Source organism: Piliocolobus tephrosceles, chromosome 6, assembly GCF_002776525.5.
Source record: "Piliocolobus tephrosceles isolate RC106 chromosome 6, ASM277652v3, whole genome shotgun sequence".
Taxonomy (NCBI): domain Eukaryota; kingdom Metazoa; phylum Chordata; class Mammalia; order Primates; family Cercopithecidae; genus Piliocolobus; species Piliocolobus tephrosceles.
The window spans coordinates 77,182,100-77,200,755 of NC_045439.1; the positions used below are offsets into that span (position 1 = coordinate 77,182,100).

The 18,656-nt window shown below is 42.1% G+C and overlaps 1 protein-coding gene and 1 pseudogene across 1 annotated transcript in view; both read right to left on the bottom strand.

The window, feature by feature from the left end:
• USP8 (ubiquitin specific peptidase 8) overlaps window positions 1-5,661 on the bottom strand; it is a 78,567-nt gene extending 72,906 nt beyond the window's left edge. The window contains 1 exon segment of the mRNA XM_023227146.2: window positions 5,400-5,661. The gene's annotated coding sequence lies outside the window, so the exon portion shown is untranslated.
• A 5,001-nt stretch (window positions 5,662-10,662) lies between these two features.
• Window positions 10,663-11,998, bottom strand: LOC111552740 (annotated as a pseudogene).
• Window positions 11,999-18,656: the final 6,658 nt, after the last annotated feature.

Here is an 18,656-nt window from a genome sequence, read left to right on the forward strand (position 1 = left end):
AGGGTAACTGTTTTCCAGAATAGATATCTACATTTATAACTTTAATCCATTTATTTTGTCTTCTCCCTCATTGCTTAATTTTTTTAACCGATGCAAAATTGTTAAGTAGGGAGCCAGATCACACTCAACATGTACCAAAAACATAGTTCTCAATCCCAGCTGTATGTTAGAATCAGTTACCTAGAGAACTTAAAAAAAAAAAATTGATGCTCAGATTCCACTCCTAAATAATTAAATCAGAATCTTTAGGGATTTGAGACATACACACAGGTATTTATTTATTTATTTTCTTATTTATATATTAAACAAAATAAAGACACAGTCTCACTATGTTGTCCAGGCTAGTCTCAAGTTCTTGGGCTCAAGGGATCCTCCTGTCTCGGTCTCCCAAAGTGCTGGGATTACGGGCATGAGCTGACCTTGCCTCGCCCATATAGGTATTTTTAAAAAGCTTCCCAAATGAATTCTAACATTCAGTCAAGACTGGGAATCATCAATATAAGAATGAATATAAACATGTTGCTAGAAGCAACAAAATAATATGAAGGCAACAATTTGTTTCCAGCTGAAATCAGCATCTTAAATTATTCAACCTACCAAAATTTTAAAAAATCATTTTCATTTTTAAAATTCTGTAACTGAGAAATTAAAATAATACCTCCAGGATTCTTATGCCCACAACTTTGTTTGTTTTGAAATTGGTATTATAATGTGTAATTATTTCATTTCACACTATTAAAAAGACATGTGGGTTCACATGATTATTGGTGTTTCAGAATTTAGTGCAGTAGTCCCCCTTTATCCACGGTTTCACTTTCCATGGTTTCCGCTACTTGGAGTCAACCACAGTCCAAGAATATTAAATAAAAAATTCCAGAAATAAACAATTCATAAGTTTTAAATTGTGCACCACCTCACTTCGCCCAGCCTGTGACATTAATCATCCCTTTGTCATGTATCCACACTGTAGATGCTACCTGCCTGTTAATCACTAAGTGGCCTTAGACTGACTATAGCAGTATTACAGCGCTTGTGTTCAAGTAACCCTCATTTTACTTAATAATGGCTCCAAAGTGTAAGAGCACAGATTCACATATGCCAAAGAGAAGCTGTAAACTGCTTTCTTTAAGTGAATAGGTGAAAGTTCTCAACTCAATAAGAGAAAAAAAAAAAACTCATGCTGACGTTGCTAAGATCTATGGAAAGATCTTTTTTTCTGCAAAATTGTGAAGAAGGAAAAAGAAATTTGTGTTGGTTTTGCTGTCACATCTCAAGCTGTACAAGTTATGGCCAAAGGGCATAACTTTTATTATACTATATTGTAATTATTGTATTTTATTATTAGTTATTGTTGTTAATCTCTTGCTTCTAATTTATAAGTTAAACTTTACCATAAAAATGTATTTATAGGGAAAACGTATATATAGGGTTCAGTACTATCTGTGGTTTCAGGCATTCCCTGGAGGTCTTGAAACATATCCCCTGCAGATAAGGGGAAGACTGCTGTACTATTAAAAACTAAATTGTAGGCTGGGCGCGGGAGCTAATACCTGCAATCCCAACACTTTGGGAGGCCGAGGTAGGCGGATTGCCTGAGCTCAGGAGTTCACGAACAGCCTGGGCAACACAGTGAAACCCCATCTCTACTAAAACAAAAAACATTAGCCGGGCATGGTGGCATGTGCCTATGGTCCTAGCTACTTGGGAGGCTGAGGCAGGAGAATTGCTTGAACTCGTGAGACGGAGGGTGCAGTCAGACGAGATCATGCCACTGCATCCAGCCTGGGCGACAGAGCAAGACTCCGTCTCAAAAACAAACAAACAAACAAAAAACTAAATTATAATGTGTTAGTCAAAAGAGACAAGGCTTAGTTAAGCCATATTCACTATACATGAGAACTGTTTTACTTGAATTAATACGGTATTAGTCAGGTGTGGTGACGTGTGCCTGCAGTCCTAGCTACTTGGGAGGCTGAGGCGGGAGGATCACTTGAGCCCAGGAAGCACAGGTTACAGTGAGCCAAGATCATGCCACTGTACTTCAGCCTGGGTGACAGAGCAAGACCTTGTTTCAATTAAAAAAAAAAAAAAGGGGCCATATGTGATGGCTCACGGCTATAATCCCAGAACTTTGGGAGGCAGATCACCTGAGGTGGGCAGATCACCTGAGGTCAGGAATTCAAGACCAGCCTGGCCAACATGGCAAAACCCTATCTCTACTAAAATACAAAAATTAGCCGGGCGTGGTGGTGGGTGCCTATAGTCCCAGCTACTCGGGACGCTGAAGCAGAATTGCTTGAACCCAGGAGGCGGACACTGCAGTGAGCCAAGAACACATCACTGAACTCCAGCTTGGGAGACAGAGCAAGACGCCGTCTCCAAAAAAAAAAAAAAAAAAAAGAAGAAAAAAAAATTAGTATGGCTATAAATGTAGAATTCTAAATAAGTTTAATATTTCATCATTCAGTACTAATAAATTTAATATCATGGAACTGTTGCAGGCCTTACTTTCCATTTATTAATCATATGACTTTCAACAAATTCCATAAATCACTCCCAACATGACCACCACGGCTCTTCAGTTTACTTTCATCTGCAAAATGAAACAGGAATGATTTGTCTGCTTCTATAGGGTGACCATAGGTATCAAGTGAAAAAATATACAAAAACATGTTTTGAAAACTGTAACATGCCATTAAAACATAATGCATTATGGTTAAAGAAATTGGAAATGGGTTGAGCGCGGTGGCTCACACTTGTAATCCCAGCACTTTGGGAGGCTGAAGTGGGTGGATCACTTGACGTCAGGAGTTCAAGACCAACCCAGCCAACATGGTGAAACTCCATCTCTACTAAAAATACAAAAATTAGCTGGGCATGGTGACATGCTACTCGGGAGGCTGAGGCAAGAGAACGGCATAAACCCAGGAGGCAGAGGTTGCAATAAGCCGAGATTGTACCACTGCCCTCCAGCCTGGCAACAGAGCAAGACTCCATCTCAAAAAAAAAAAAAAAAGAAAAGAAAAGAAATTGGAAATTGGAAGCATACCTTATTATTCATCTGCTATATAAATGCAAACAAGAGTCCAATACAACTTTGTCATCAAAATTACAGTAGGCAAAGCATGGCCACAAATTCTCTGACATTTTTCCCTTCAAAGGTGAGGGTTGGATGCTGGTCTGACTGCTCTAACCAACAGAGTATGTTGGAAATAATGTTGTGCCTATTTCTGGGTTCAGGCTTTTTGGGAGACAGGCAGCTTCTACTTCCTGTCTCCTCAAACATGTATTCTTGGAACCTAACCGCCATACTGTTCAAGTCAGAATTTCAAGTCACGTGAAGAGGCTATGTGTGGGCATTCCGGTTGACATTTCCAGTTGAACTCCTAGCCAACATCAACTGCCTTCACATGAATTAGCCATTTTGGATGTCCAGACTAGCTGAGCTCTCGGATGACTCCAAATTCAGCTGCTTATCTGAATACAAACGCATTAAACTCTAGGTGAGAACCACTTAGCTAAGTACAGGCAGGCCAGAGAAACAGGAGAGATACTAAATTATAGTTTTAAGCCACTGTGTTTTGGAGTGATTTGTTACGCAGCAATAGGTAACTGGGACAATAACAAGGTATTTTTTAAATGTTTCCTTAATTATTTCTAATTTTATTAGCAACACATACTTGAAGACTTTTTTTTCCTTTCACTTCCGTAAATATGAGTGCATTTTCATGTAGAAAAGTTCATAATAAAGTATAATGCTAGACTTATGAAAAAAATTTAATGTACTGGTTTCATTTTCCAACTGTCTTACTCAAAAGTCATTCTGATTATTTTCCATTACGTCCACGCTTTTTATTTTTAATTTTTTGAGACGCAGTTTTGCTCTTGTCACCCAAGGCTGGAGTGCAATGGTGCAATCTCAGCTCACTGCAACCTCTCCCTCCCCGGTTCAAGCGATTCTCCTGCCTCAGCCCCCGGAGTAGCTGGGATTACAGGCGTGTGCCACCATGCCCAGCTAATTTTGTATTTTTAGTAGAGACCAGGTTTTGCCATGTTGGCCAGGATGGTCTCGAACTCCTGACCTCAGGTGATCCGCTCGCCTCGGCCTCCAAAAGTGCTGGCATTACAGACGTAAGCCACTGCACCCAGCCACGTCCACATTAATAAACAAATGCCCATAATGATTAATAAAGTCCAAGTAAATATATTAAAAAATGAAATGCTAAAAATTCACCTGTAAAACATTTTTGTTAGTTTTTCTTATACATTGTTTTCTAAAAAAAATGCATGCCTATGTGCAAAATTTCATTAATGACAGGTGTTTTTTTTTTTTTTTTTTTTTTTTTTTTTTTTTTTTTACCACTACAGGGTCTTCGCTATCTAATATTAAAGATGCATCCAATGTGTCACAAGAAAAGGAATACTTATTTCAAGGCAGCCATATCAACATGATAAAGACATAACACAACCGATATCACCTTCCAGATATGCTTAATGGTCCAGGGATATGTTGTAAGGAGAAACTACCCAAATCCATCATGAATGACATTCACCAACGAATCTTAAACAGAATCGGCTGAAATGCAAAATCTGCTTACATAGCAAAGCCGCAGCAGAGCAAGCCTAAAACAGGAATACTTCCTTAACAAATAACCACTTGGCATTTTTAATGGCTGCAGCAAGATATTTACAAAACTAAGGATGCTTCGCAGATTCAGAAAAAGTAATATCCTTTAGATATAAATCCCTTTCATCTGAAACCCTCAGGTCTCTTAAATACTAAATTCCTTAGGCTCTGCAACACCTCCGTGTCAGGTAAATATTTTGTTAGTGATTAAGTGACTTGTTCAAGGTCACAGAATGAACTGGAGGCAAGAAATAAACCCAGGAGGGTGGTCTGCAGCTTTCTATATAAATGCACATCAGTGCAAGTAAGGATTCTGATAATTTCCAAGGTGGAGTGGCGGTGAAATTAACTTGTCCCACAACTCTAGGTTGGAAGGCACTTTTTAGGAAAAAAAAAAAAAAAAAGCTTCTATTTGAGGCAGTCATAGTTTTAACTCTGATAAGCTTATAGGGTCTTTAAACTCCAACTTCACTAAAACGAAGTGTGACTAGGGAAGAGGAGAAACTGGGAAACAGTTTTAGGAGCTGTAGTAAGGCCTGGGATTGTAGGCAGATTGCAGAGAATTAAAAAACACACACACACACAAACAAAAACAAAAAACCGGAAGCAAGAGGAAAGAGGTCAAAGTCGGGTATAAGTGTCCAAGAGAACGTAAGAATGGTCAAAACCACCTTTTAAAACCGAAAAACCGCACGAAACTCGCTTGGCAATCCTAGATGGGTGGCGTAAAAGACTCAAGGTTGGGCCCTTCCTCTCCACAAGCCGGTTCTACCTTTCGGAGTTGTCCCACTCCTCTCCGCGGACAGGGCTTGTCTCCCGGGTGACCAGCAGCTGGTGGAAGGAGAGGGGATTCACAGCGGACGACTTCCCAGAGGACAGGTGCCAGGGCCCAAGACCCGCACTCACCGTGACGCCCGGCGCGCTTCACTAACGCCAGCCTTCTCGCCAAACGCCCATCTCCCAAGAACTCGAGGGAGAATTAGCCTTGGCCGTCAGGACGGAAGCCAGCCCAGCTCATCCCCTTTTCCCGATTTGCATTGCGAGGCGACGCGTCGCGTCTCCAGACGTCACGGTAGGGGCTGGGCTTCGCGTGCGCTCCCTTGACTTCTCTCTTCCACCGCTCTCCCCCTTTCGGTGAGGGCCGAGCGGCGGGGCGAGGGAGGGTCGAGGGAGGGTTGAGGAGGACGTTATGGGTGGGCGGCGGCGGCAAGGGCGGGATTTCTCTGAGCCGCATCAGCACAGTCGGCCGGTCCCTTACCGCCCGCCCTGCACCCTGCATTTCCGGGTTGCAACAGGGCGGTAGCCGAGCGGCCCAGGTTCGCTTCGCATCCTGGGCCTTGTGGAAGAAGCGAGGTTGCTCTTGCGTCCCTTTACTACGTTATTTCCCTCCTCAGATTGGAAATTAGAAAAAACTTAAAAGGGGATTTAACGCCCCTCTATTTCTGTCTTAACATTCTCTGAAGCCAAGCCTTTCTTTGGTCAAAGAAAAACAGGTATTATCCTAAAACATATTTTATGTACAATTTTTAATGTCATTTAAAAGTCCCCGTCTAGGCCGGGCACGGTGGCTCACGCCTGTAATCCCAGCACTTCGGGAGGCCGAGGCGGGCAAATCATGAGGTTAGGAGTTCGAGACCAGCCTGGCCAATATGGTGAACCCCCGCCCGCCCCATCTCTATTAAGAATACAAAAAAATTAGCTTGGCGTAGTGGCGCGCGCCTGTAATTCCAGCTACTCCAGTGGCTGAGGCAGGAGAACTGCTTAAACCGGGGGAGGGGAGGTTGCAGTGAGCCGAGATCGCGCTACTGCGCTCCAGCCTGGGCAGCAGAGCAAGACTCCGTCTGGTTGGGGGAAGGCCGGTCTAACAGAAACGAAATGAGAGGTCTGAACTTTATCGCGAGCTGATCTTTGTACTCTCTTAGAGAAAGGTGATTCGATGCTCCGGTTACCTGTAAACGTAAAATTGATTTGGGTGGAGCTTTAGGCAGTAGTTACTAAGTCCTCAGGAACACTCCAGGTGTCTTAGGGATGGGAAATCTGGCCAGCAAGATCTAGTAGACGCTTTTAAGTGAAAGTGTGTGCCACATGGTACAGTGTACACTGCTCGGGTGATGGGTGCACCAAGATCTCAGAAATGACCACTAAAAACTTTTCCATGCAACCTGTTACCCCAAAACTACTGAGATAAAATTTTTTAAAAATAAAAAAGGATTAAGTGTGTTCAATGAATTTGTAATGAAGGCCAGTTTCAGTGGCCCAGGCCTGTAATCCCAGCACTTTGGGAGGCTGAGGCAGGAGGATCCCTTGATCCCAAGAGACAGAGACCAGCTTGAGCAACAAAGGGAGATCCCCCATCTCTACAAAAAAAAATTTAAAAATGAGGCTGGGTGCGGTGGCTCATGCCTGTAATCCCAGCACTTTGGGAGGCCGAGGTGGGCAGATCACTTGAGGTCAGGAGTTTGAGACCAGCCTGGCCAAAATGGTAAAACCTTATCTCTACTAAAAATACAAACATTAACTGGGCGTGGTGGCGCGCACCTGTAATCCCAGCTACTCAGGAGGCTGAGGCGGGTGAATCGATTGAACCGGGAAGGTGGAGATTAGATCATGCCACTGCACTCCAGCCTGGGCAACAGAGCGAGACTCCTCCAAAAAAAAAAAATCTAAGTTACAAATAGCATTTCTGTTCTCCGTAGAATCTAAAACTCCCCAAAATTTCTGTGAACTACAGCAGTATTTTCTCCACTTGGTAAGAGACATAAGGACACCTTAACTACCCTTCTTTATCCAAACTAAGTCAAAAACAGACCCCAGGTTTCCTGATTCCCACTCCCAAGTAAAACTAAATAGGTTTTATGTATGTTGCAGCTGTTGCACCCTTTTCCTCTTTGAAATAAAACTTTTCTGTTTGTTTGGGGAAAGAAAACATGTCCAAAGTGTTAGCTTAGAGCTCAAAACACTAGCTGCTGTTTCAAGGTCCAGTCTCCATGTGGACGGCTCATGGCCTGTTTAAATTGTTGCCATGAGGAAATGGGGCAGAGTGTTGCCAATTTTCTGATTTTCTCTGCGTAGGAAAAATCTCCAAACTGGTTTTTAAATTTGGGGAATATATATATGTATGTCAACTAACATAGTTAGTTTCATGTTTTGTTCTATAGAGTTCAACCTTTTAACTTCCATGGCCCTTTAGATCTCTTTCGAGCACATTCCATTATTTTTCTCCTGATCATACTACCTCCACAAAACCTTTTTCGGCTGGGTGTGGGGGCTCACACTTGTAATCTCAGCACTATGGGAGGCTGAAGTGCATGGATTGCTTGAGGTCAGGAGTTTTGAGACCAGCCTGGGCAACATAGCAAGACCCTATCCCTACAAAATATTAAAAAATTAGCCGGGCACGGTTGGTGCATGCCTGTAGTCCAAGCTACTTGAGAGGCTGAGACAGGAGGATTGGTTGCACCCAGGAGTTTGAGGCTTCAGTGAGCTATGATTCCGCCACTGAACTCCATCCTGGTAACGGAGTGAAGACCCTGTCTCTTTGAAAAAAATAATAATAATAATTAATTTTTAAAAACCCCTTTTTCATTTCCCAACTTTTTTTGGCTACTATGATCTCTAAGCGTTACTTCAAATAATTTCCAGTGAATCCACACTTGATGTTGCAGGGCCTGAGTTTGCCGCAGAAATATAATTTCCCACACTCTATGCCTAAAGGGGATTCAGAGCTATCACTTAAAACCAAAAGTATTGATTTTTAAAGCTGCTTAGCCAACAAAGTCGGGAAAGGTACTCTAAATGTTTAACAGCAATCATCTTTGGGGTATGGGCATCTTGGTAGGTACAGTGTGGTGAACATCCATATTTTACTTTATCCGCCTGAGAGACTATTTGAACTTGTTACACTGAATGTGTATTACTTTTATAATAAAAAATAATTAAGATTTAAAACAACGTATTTGACTAGTAAAAAGCAAATTATATAAATCGGTTTAATAATAATGTTAAGGAGGCCGTTTAGCAATGATTTGACCAAATCCATATAAAAGTTTGATTTGATTTTTTGGAAATCAGATATTGTGTTACTCGCTGCCCTGTCCTCTGTGAAGTCTTTTCTTTAAACAGCTAAAAACTTATCCGAACAGTAGTTCACAAAACTTTGTTGTCCTCTTCCTCCGTAGAAATTAAAACCAAATATATATAATTAAGAAATCATTATAATACTCTTCATTCCTATAAAAATAATTAAGATAGACCTATAGGATTGTTGAGCATGGCTGCTAAATATAGTAACTAGTAACCACAGCTAGTTGTAAAATTAAAAATTCAGTTCAGTCAAAGTAGCCATATTTCAAGTGCTCAATAGTCACTGGTAGCCCAGCAGATACAGGCTATTTCCATTATTAAAGAAAGCTCTAATGGACAGCACTGGACTAGGGCATGTATTCTGTATTTTTCCCCTCACCCACCATCCAATAATGAATTGGATCAGAGTAAAAGTGGGAAAAAAAGTTCAGAGTAAAAGTGGGAAAAAAATGTGTATTGTAACCAACCAGGCAGCAGTATCTGTGGCACCTAGAATCTAAGTGGTCATCAGCTGTTTAGAGGCATGGCCTGTATTTGATCATAGCTTTAATTTACATGCTATCCAGCATAAGCTGTAGTCCAAAATCTGGTTCATCTTCTATTCATTTAACAAGTACTTGCTGAATGCATGTTCTATGCCAGGCATTGTTTTAGATTCACAATATAAAATTCCTGCTCAACACAGAGCTGACTTACATTCTAGTCAAGGAGACATACAATAAGCAAATACGCATATAGTATGTGAAGTGCTAAAAGTGTTAGAAGAAAAATAAAACAGGATAAAGGACTAGCAAGGACAGTGGTTTTTGTTTGTGGGTTTTTGTTGTTGTTGTTGTTGTTTTTTGAGACAGGGTCTTGCTCTGTTGCCCAGGCTGGAGTACAGTAGCATGTTCATGGCTCACTGCAGCCTCGATCTCCCAGGCTCAAGTGACCCTCCCACCTCAGCCTCTCTAGTAGCTGGGACTATAGGCATGCACCAGTATCCCCAATAATTTTTGTATTTTTTGTAGAGATAGGGTTTCACCTTGTCATCCAGGCTGGTCTTGAACTCCTGGCTGAAGTGATCCTCCCGCCTAGGTCTCCCAAAGTGCTGGGATCACAGGTGTGAGCCCCTGTGCCCGGCCAACAGTGATTGTGTGTGTGTGTGTGTGTGTGTGTGTGTGTGTGTGTACATGTGTGTTTTGGCACTAAGATTTTTATTTACCCACCTTATTGCTTTCTTTAAACATTTGTATAAACATTATAAGCCAATTTATTCTCTGGGGTTGTGGTAGAAACCATCTTGTTACAAAGTAGTGGCAAATCTATGCCTGCTTTTACATTTTAATGGCCCCTGTCAACCTCTGGCTGTTACTTCCCTATCTTTTCTCAGTTGTCCCTTAACAGTCGATTCTAACCCCTGTAAAACAAGGACTAAAAGTACCAACCTCATTGTTATGAGGTTTAAGAGAAGGCCCAGCACTAAGCCAGGCTCTCAGGAAAATTCAAACAGTTCCTCCTTGCCCTTCAATATAGCTCCTTCTCATCTGTCACGGGCTGAGGAACCACTGAGCCTGTAAACCAAGCACACGGGTATAAGTCCACAGACCAGATAAAGGCCTAGATGGTAACGTTTTAATACTTGGGTTTTGTGACTCCACCACCAACTTCCAGGCTAAGGAAGGACAGACTTAGTGAGCAGTTGCAAGACCACTGAGCTCATGGTTCCCTGTGGCTGCCTCCCTTGTACCTCCATCATGATCAGGGCTTGAGGAGGGTCCTCTCAATTCCCTTTGCCATGCTTGGAAAAGCATGAGGGATGCAGCACAGGCTGAAAACTGAGTGACCAACCCCAGGGAGTCGATGGGGAACACTGGCAAGCCAATCACAAAGTTGATGCCATTTGCCCTTAGGGAGGAGAGGTGGGGCCTGGGCAAGGAGGACAGCTGAAAGGTGAAGGACAGGCCTGGCTCTCAGTAGTGGTAGTGATCCAGCTTGAAGGGATTATCACAGGACATGCCCAGATATTGGGCCTGCTTCTCAGTCTGCTTGGTCAGTTTCATGTTCACCTTGCCCAGATGGGCTTCAGCCACTGCCTCATCCAGCTTCTTGGGCAGGAAGTGAACCTCAATGGGGTACTTGTTTGAGTGGGTCCACAGCTCAATCTGCACAGCTCAATCTGCACAGTCATCATAAAGCTGGGTTGGTCCATAGCACAACCCAGGTAGACCAGCTGACACTCAGCTAGCAGGATGGTGCCACGCCCATTCTTTAGCCAGTACCGGTCCATCTGGGGCTTGATGTTCACCTTCTTCATAGCATTCTTGTTGAGCCACCTGACATCGATTTCCACATCAGAGTGTCTGGTGTTACACACAATGGCATCATCCTTCATCTGTTCAAAGTGCCTGTTGGGCAGCTAGCCAAGGATGATGTCAACACAGCCTGTGGTGGTGACAAAGATGTTGCCCTCCTGACAGGCCTCGTCCATGGTGGTCCCCTCATAGCCCTTCATGGCAGCCTATAGTGCATTGATGGGGTCGATCTCGGTGATAATGACGTGAGCGAGCCCTGAAACCCCACAGGGCCTGGGCACAGCCCTTGCCCACATCACCATAGCCCGCTACCACAGCTACCTTGCTGGCAATCATCACACCTGTGGCCTATTGATGCCATCTATAAGGGACTGGTGGCAGCCATAGAGGTTGTCAAACTTGCTCTTGGTGACACAGTCATTAATGTTGATGGTGGACACCTTCAGGATCCCACTGTCCATCATCTTGTATAGGTTGTGGACCTCAGTTGTGGTCTCCTCAGAGATGTCTCTGATGCCCGACAAGAGCTGTGGGTACTTAGTATGGGTGAGGTTGGTAAGGTCCCCACTGATGTCCAGAATCATGTTGAGGAGCTTGTCCTTGAAGTACAGTGTCTGCTTGATGCACCACAGGTACTTCTCCTCCATTTCACCCTTCCAGGCGTTCACTGGACTCCCAGCCTTGGCAGTGGCAGCTGCTGATGGTCCTGGATGGAGAAGATGTTGCAGCTGGACCACTGCACTTCAGCACCCAGGACAAGGATGGTCTCAGTGAGGACAACTGTCTCCACGGTCACGTGCAGGCAGCCAGTGATGCAGACACCCTTCAGTGGCTTGGAGGCTGAGTACAGCTCCCGCATGTGCATCAGGCCTGGCTTCTCATTCTCCTCAGTGTCCAGGGCCTTCCACCCCCAGGTGGCCAAACCAATGTCAGCAACTTCGTAGGGTAGTTAATGAGACACACTGGTGGTGCTTCTGCACAGAATGATGGACATCGGCAAACAGGACCAAGCCTTAAACTGGGGACAGGCATAGGGCCAGCAGCACTGGGCAGGGCAACAGTGGTATTTGTAATGGATAGTCAGGGAAGGACTCCCTGTGAAAGTGACATTTCCCTAGAGCCTTTGGTGAACAGAGGGAATAAGCCATGGATACATGTGGGAGAAGAGCAACCAGGCAGTGGGAGCAGCACAGGTGAAGGCAGTGAGGCAGGAAAAGGTGGGTGTGCTGGAGGAACAGCAAGGAGGCCATATGGCTGGCATAGAGTGAGTGAGTGGGATCATGATAAGAGATGATGTCAGAGGGGTGGGAAGGGAATGGAGCACAGATTACATAGGACTTTGTAGGTCACTAAAATATGTTCATCCAGAATAATACAAGAAGTGAATAATGTTAATAATTTATTTAAAAATTGTAGCTTTTATTCATATGATACGATTAGCAACATTGTATAAAAATTTTCATTGCAATTTTTTTTTTAGCCAAAGCATAAGTATCCTGTGGTTTATTTACTGAGCCTTTATTCTTTTCTATCCATCTGTTTTTTATTGCCTAAAGACAATGATTACCACTGGTAAAGGCTTCACATAAAATAAATTTAACAGTTTATTTGAGCAATAAAGGATTCATGAATGAGGCAGCACTCAAAATTGGAATAAGTTCAAGGCTGAGTGCAGTGGCTCATGCCTATAATTCTAATACTTTAGGAAACTGAGGTAGGAGGATCGCTTGAGCCCAGGAATTCAAAACGAGCCTAGGCAACACGGTGAGACCTTGTCTCTACCAAAAAGTTAAAAAAAAAAAAAAAAATAGCCCAGCATGGTGGTGCATGCCTGTAGTCCCAGCTGCTTGGGAGGCTGGGGTGGGAGGCTTGCTTGGACCTGGGTCAAGGCTGCAGTGAGGTGTGATCGTGCCACTGCCCTCCAGCCTGGGTGACAGCGCAAGACTTTGTCTTAAAAAAAAAAAAATAGAAAAAAAGAATAACTTCAGAGAGCTCCACTTTAACAGCATGAGCAGCAGCATGCTTATAGGCCGAACATGGAGGCAAAAGTAAAGAAGTGATTTCATTGGCTACAGCTAGGCATTTGCCTTGCTTGGGCATGATCCAATGGAAAGTTGCTAGTTATATGACTAACAGCTAGCTGGCTGTCTGTCATTGGCTGGTAGTTCGCTCTATGATTGACTGAAGCGTGGCTTGGGGTGTGTGTGTTTAAATTTAATCAGTTTCTCAGAGAACGAAGAGAAGCTAAGCAGAGCATACATACTCAAGTATTTACATCTACAATTTACCATCAAATAAATGACTTCTCTGGGGAAGAGCTAATAAAGAGGTGCAGGAAGGTCAGGAGTTACACTAATTACATTCCCTCCACAAGGAAGAAACATCAAAAGTGGGAGAGAAAGTTCCTCCCTCGTGATTGTCCAACAATCTAAAAAAAAAAAACTCTAGTTCACAGACATATAAGATATTAGCATCATGAAAAAGAGGAACATGCCAGGCACAGTGGCTCACGCCTGTAATCCCAGCAATTTGGGAGGCCGAGGTGGGCAGATGACGAGATCAGAAGATCGAGACCATCCTGGCTAACACTGTGAAACCCCGTCTTTGTTTTGTTTTATTTTATTTTATGTTATGTTATGTTATGTTATGTTATGTTATGTTATGTTATGTTATGTTATGTTATTTTTTGAGACGGAGTCCCGCTCTGTCGCCCGGGCTGGAGTGCAGTGGCTGGATCTCAGCTCACTGCAAGCTCCGCCTCCCGGGTTTACGCCATTCTCCTGCCTCAGCCTCCCGAGTAGCTGGGACTACAGCCACCTCGCCTGGCTAGTTTTTTTTGTATTTTTTTTTTTTTTAGTAGAGATGGGGTTTCACTGTGTTAGCCAGGATGGTCTCGATCTCCTGACCTCGTGATCCGCCCGTCTCAGCCTCCCAAAGTGCTGGGATTACAGGCTTGAGCCACCACACCCGGCCTTATTTTTTAATATGAAGTTATACTTCTCTCTAATTGGACTGAACTTACCTCAATAAGGTAAGAGATGCCCTCTCATTCTGTGATTTCATGAGTTAATGAACAACTCTGTTTACTTTTTAATCCCTTCTTGATTTTACAGTTAGGTCTTCTCTCTGCCCTTGTTTGTTTCATTTAAGCTAATTAGAGTTTTAATCTGGTTAGTAGGTTATTGAGGGGTTCCCCATTCCACTGATTACTTTGTCTTCTTCTGAACCTTCCCTGCTTTTATTAGCTCTTTCTCACAGTTGTGATACTTGTAATACAATATTAGAAATGGAGATGCACATGGTTTTATCCCAACAAGGGAAAGTTTTCGGTGTTTGAGCCTATCACACAAAATTTTTACGTACTTTTGGAGATCAGCAAAGACTTACTTTATCTTCTTTTTTGTTGTTGTTGTTGTTGAGATGGAGTCTTGCTCTGTCATCCAGGCTAGAGTGAAGTGGTGCCATCTAGGCTCACTGCAGTCTTTGCCTCCCAGGTTCAAGCGATTCTCCTGCCTCAGCCTCCTGAGTAGCTAGGACTACAAGCGTGTGCCACCACGCCTGGCTACTTTTTTATATTTTTAGTAGAGATGGGTTTTCACCATGTTGACCAGGCTGGTCTCAAACTCCTGACCTCAAGCAATCAGCCTGCCTTGACTTCCCTAAGTGCTGGGATTACAGGCATGAGCCACTGTGCCCAGCCAGTCTTACTTAATCTTTTTATGAATTCAGTCATAAAAAGGAATAAAATAATGTCTTTTGCAGCAACTTGGTTGGAGCTGGAGGCCATTATTCTAAGTAACTTAGAAATTAAAAACCAAATATCATATGTTCTCACTTATAAGTGGGACCTAAACTATGAGGATGTAAAGGCATAAGAATGATATAACAGACTCTGGGAACTTGGGAGGAGAAGGGAGAGGGAGGTGAGGGAGAAAAGACTACATATAGTAGTCTTTTGGGCACGGCTTACACTGCTCAGGTGATGGGTGCACCAGAATCTCAGAAATCACCGCTAAAGAACTTATCCAGGTAACTGAAAACCATCTGTACCCCAAAAACTATTGAAATAAAAATAAAAATAAAAATAAACTTCTTATGAATTGTCTCTGCAATTTTGTCATATTAACATTAACTGGCAAAATGAGAATCACATTCAACAACCATAGGAACTGTTGAGCTATAAATGTATTGAATTGAGATCATAACATCAACACACATACTTAAGTATTTTCTATATATTTACAAAAAATAGCTATTAAATTTTAGCTGTAGTAATATTTTAAAGGAAGCATATAATTTAAAGAAGATATTTCTTTAAGTAAAAATTCTAAAAAAAATATATGGCTGGGCCCAGTGGTTTACACCTGTAATCCCAGCACTTTGAGAAGCCAAATCAGTATAATATCTTGAAGCCAGGAGTTTGAGACCAGCCTGGGCAACATAGTGAGACCTTGTCTCAATGATAATAATAATAATAATAATAATTTCTATGGAGTGGCTCGTGCTCGTGCTATATGGGAGGCTGGGGTGGGAGGACTGCTTGAGCCTGAGAGGTTGAGGCCGCAGAGAACCATGATTGTGTCACTGCACTCCAGCCTGGGCAACACAGCAAGACCTTGTCTTTAAAAAGATAAAAAAAATTCTAAAAAATTTTCTGCAATTTATTCTCATTTATGTGACTCCTAACTAACAAGTAATATGAGGTCATCTACGGGACTAGAAGTGTGATATTTTTATGGAGTGCTTCTTCCAAATCATTGGTAAATGTATTAAATAATGCATGCCTGGTGGTTTTCAAACTTCCATGTTATCAAGCAATACATGCCTTGAATAAACAACACACCACCACCTAGTGTAGGCCCAAAACAAAAACTTGCAAACTTGCAAACTCAGGGCTAAACAAATGCATGGGATCCTCTAGTCTCTCACCAACCCATAAAAAGCTGTGTTTGCTGCTGATATGACTGGACACACCTTTGAAAGTGTTTCAGAAGAGAGATCAGACTCACTGCCACTTCATTTATCCATGAAAGAGTTTGGAGGGAGCAGGGATCACTCAGCCAATTTGAAAAACGTAGAGTTTTTCTATTGGGGTTAAAATAGTGTTGGTCTATGTAACAAACTTTTAGACACCCATCACCTGGGGAGTTTTCCATATCAATCCTGGTTTCTGCCTTAGGCTGAGCCAGCGTGTTGCTTAGCTGCCTGATGAGAGCCGCAGTACCTGGGTTATCTAATAGACAGATAAGTGTGTCTTTCCTTAAGTATGTATGACAGCCAACCTGGTGTTTTCACTCAGTAGGTAAAGAGATGGAGCCAAGAAGCTTTTTTTTTTTTTTTTTTTTTTTGAGACAGAATCTTACTCTGTAGCCCAGGCTGGAATGCAGTGGAGTGATCTCAGCTTTCTGCAACCTCCACCTCCCAGGTTTAAGCAATTCTTCTGCCTCAGTCTCTGGAGTAGCTGCGACTACAGGTGCGCACCACCACGCCCAGCTAATTTTTGTATTTTTAGTAGAAATGGGGTTTCGCCATGTTGGCCAGGCTGGTCTCGAACTCCTGACCTCAATCAATCCACCCACCTCAGCCTCCCAAAGTGCTGGCATTATAGGTGTGAGCCACTGCACCCAGTCCCAAGAAGCATTTTTAAATGCTCATGGTGACTCTCATGCTGGTAGTCACAGATTGCCCCTGAAGAAAGAAACACTACCCAGTCATGAGACAACATTCTCTTCAATCTGAATTTGCTTTTTAAATAGCTATGAGAAATCTTGCAGAAGATTTCTGAAATTTTAACTAGATGATGAGATTCTTTATATAGTTACTGGGAGTTTATAATCTTATCTCTGTAATATTTTTAAATTCTAAATCTCCCAGTATGTCATTCTATAATCTGCCAAATGCAGAGGTACAATGTATAAACCATTTTTAATGGTTCTTTTTTGTGATAGAAATGTATGAAAGGGCAATGCCATTCTGGTTGTTTTTCCTACATTTATATAACAAATTATAACAAAACTGTTAAAAAGTTTTGTCTCTGAGGTGCAAGGATATTATGTATGTAAACATATAGTAAGAGTGTGAATGTGTGTCCTCTCTGTAGGTCAGAATAGTGTGTGAACTGGGTATTTCTTTTTTTTTTTTTTGAGACAGAGTCTCGCTCTGTCACCCAGGAGGCTGGAGTGCAAGCTCCGCCTCCTGGGTTCACGCCATTCTGCTGCCTCAGCCTCCCGAGTAGCTGGGACTACAGGCGCCCACCACCACGCCCGGCTAATTTTTTGTATTTTTAATAGAGACGGGGTTTCACCATGTTAGCCAGGATTGTCTCGATCTCCTGACCTCGTGATCCACCCACCTTAGCCTCCCAAAGTGCTGGGATTACAGGCATGAGCCACCATGCCTGGCCATGAACTGGGTATTTCTATAATTACATAGTACCTCTGTAGATAGGTGAGCATATTTCAGAATGTAATGGAGTGTCTGTGTATTGTATATAAATGGAGAAAAATGGGATGACTGGATGAGCTGGTTTATATATCTCTGTCTAGGAGTGTGATAATTTAGATTATGGGAAAATTCATAAGTAGACTTTTTCATTGTTTCATAATTGGACTACATGCAAAAGACCAAGTGATTTATATTTTCTTCTTTTTATGAGAAAAGTGTGAAATATGATTAGATTATATTGATGATTTCTGTTGTTCCAACTCATGTTTCAATATAAACACAAAATTTCCATAGAATCTTGTATATGAAAAAATCTCATATTTATGTTACAAAAAGATTAAATATACACAGTAGGTGCTCAATATATGTTACCTGACTGCAAATGTAGCTGACACCAAGGAGGGAAAATTAAGAAGTGGTTTAGTACACTTCAGTAATCTCCACCAGCAACCCCTCTCCTATTCTTTAATGGAGACAGGGAACACTTTTATCAATTTTGTTGTAAATCACCATGTAAATACACCTTCAAGCCTGCCCTTCCAACCTGATTGGATTCCTATGCCCTTACTATACACGAAATCCAAAACTGGCAATGACTCTGATTCACTAATATATATTGCCTTTGAGATAATCTGGCTCTCCTTCCACAATTAATTTATTTTTCACAATAGATTTATTATTCTATTTAGCAACAAGATCAGGTAGACTGACAGACAAGATCATTTAAAATCCCTATGTCTCCAAATCTCTTCCTCAGACTTATGCCACCATTAAAAATTCATTCCTTACTATTAAAATGTAGCATCTTGACTTGAGACCAGGAGTTTGAGATCAGCCTGAGCAACACAGCAAAACCAGTCTTGGAAAATAAAAAAAAAAAAAAAAAAAAAGAAAAAGAGGGAGCATCTCTGGGACAACCTTCTGTCTTAGCATTTAACTATTTTCAACTATTTTCCCAAACCAGGCAGCAGGAAATTATGAAATTTTGAGCATTAATGAAAGGGAATTAAATACATGACAGGTAAATTTTGATAAGATTATCAAAATTATCTATACTTTGAAAGTGAAGATAACAAAGATGAAAGTATTGTGGGAGCCAAACATTTTGCAGGGAGACCTTGGGCAGCTGAGAGGCTTCATGAGGAATTGGAACATATAAACCCTCCCAATTAAAGGAGGACACAAGGTCTAAAAGAGAAGGTCCATGT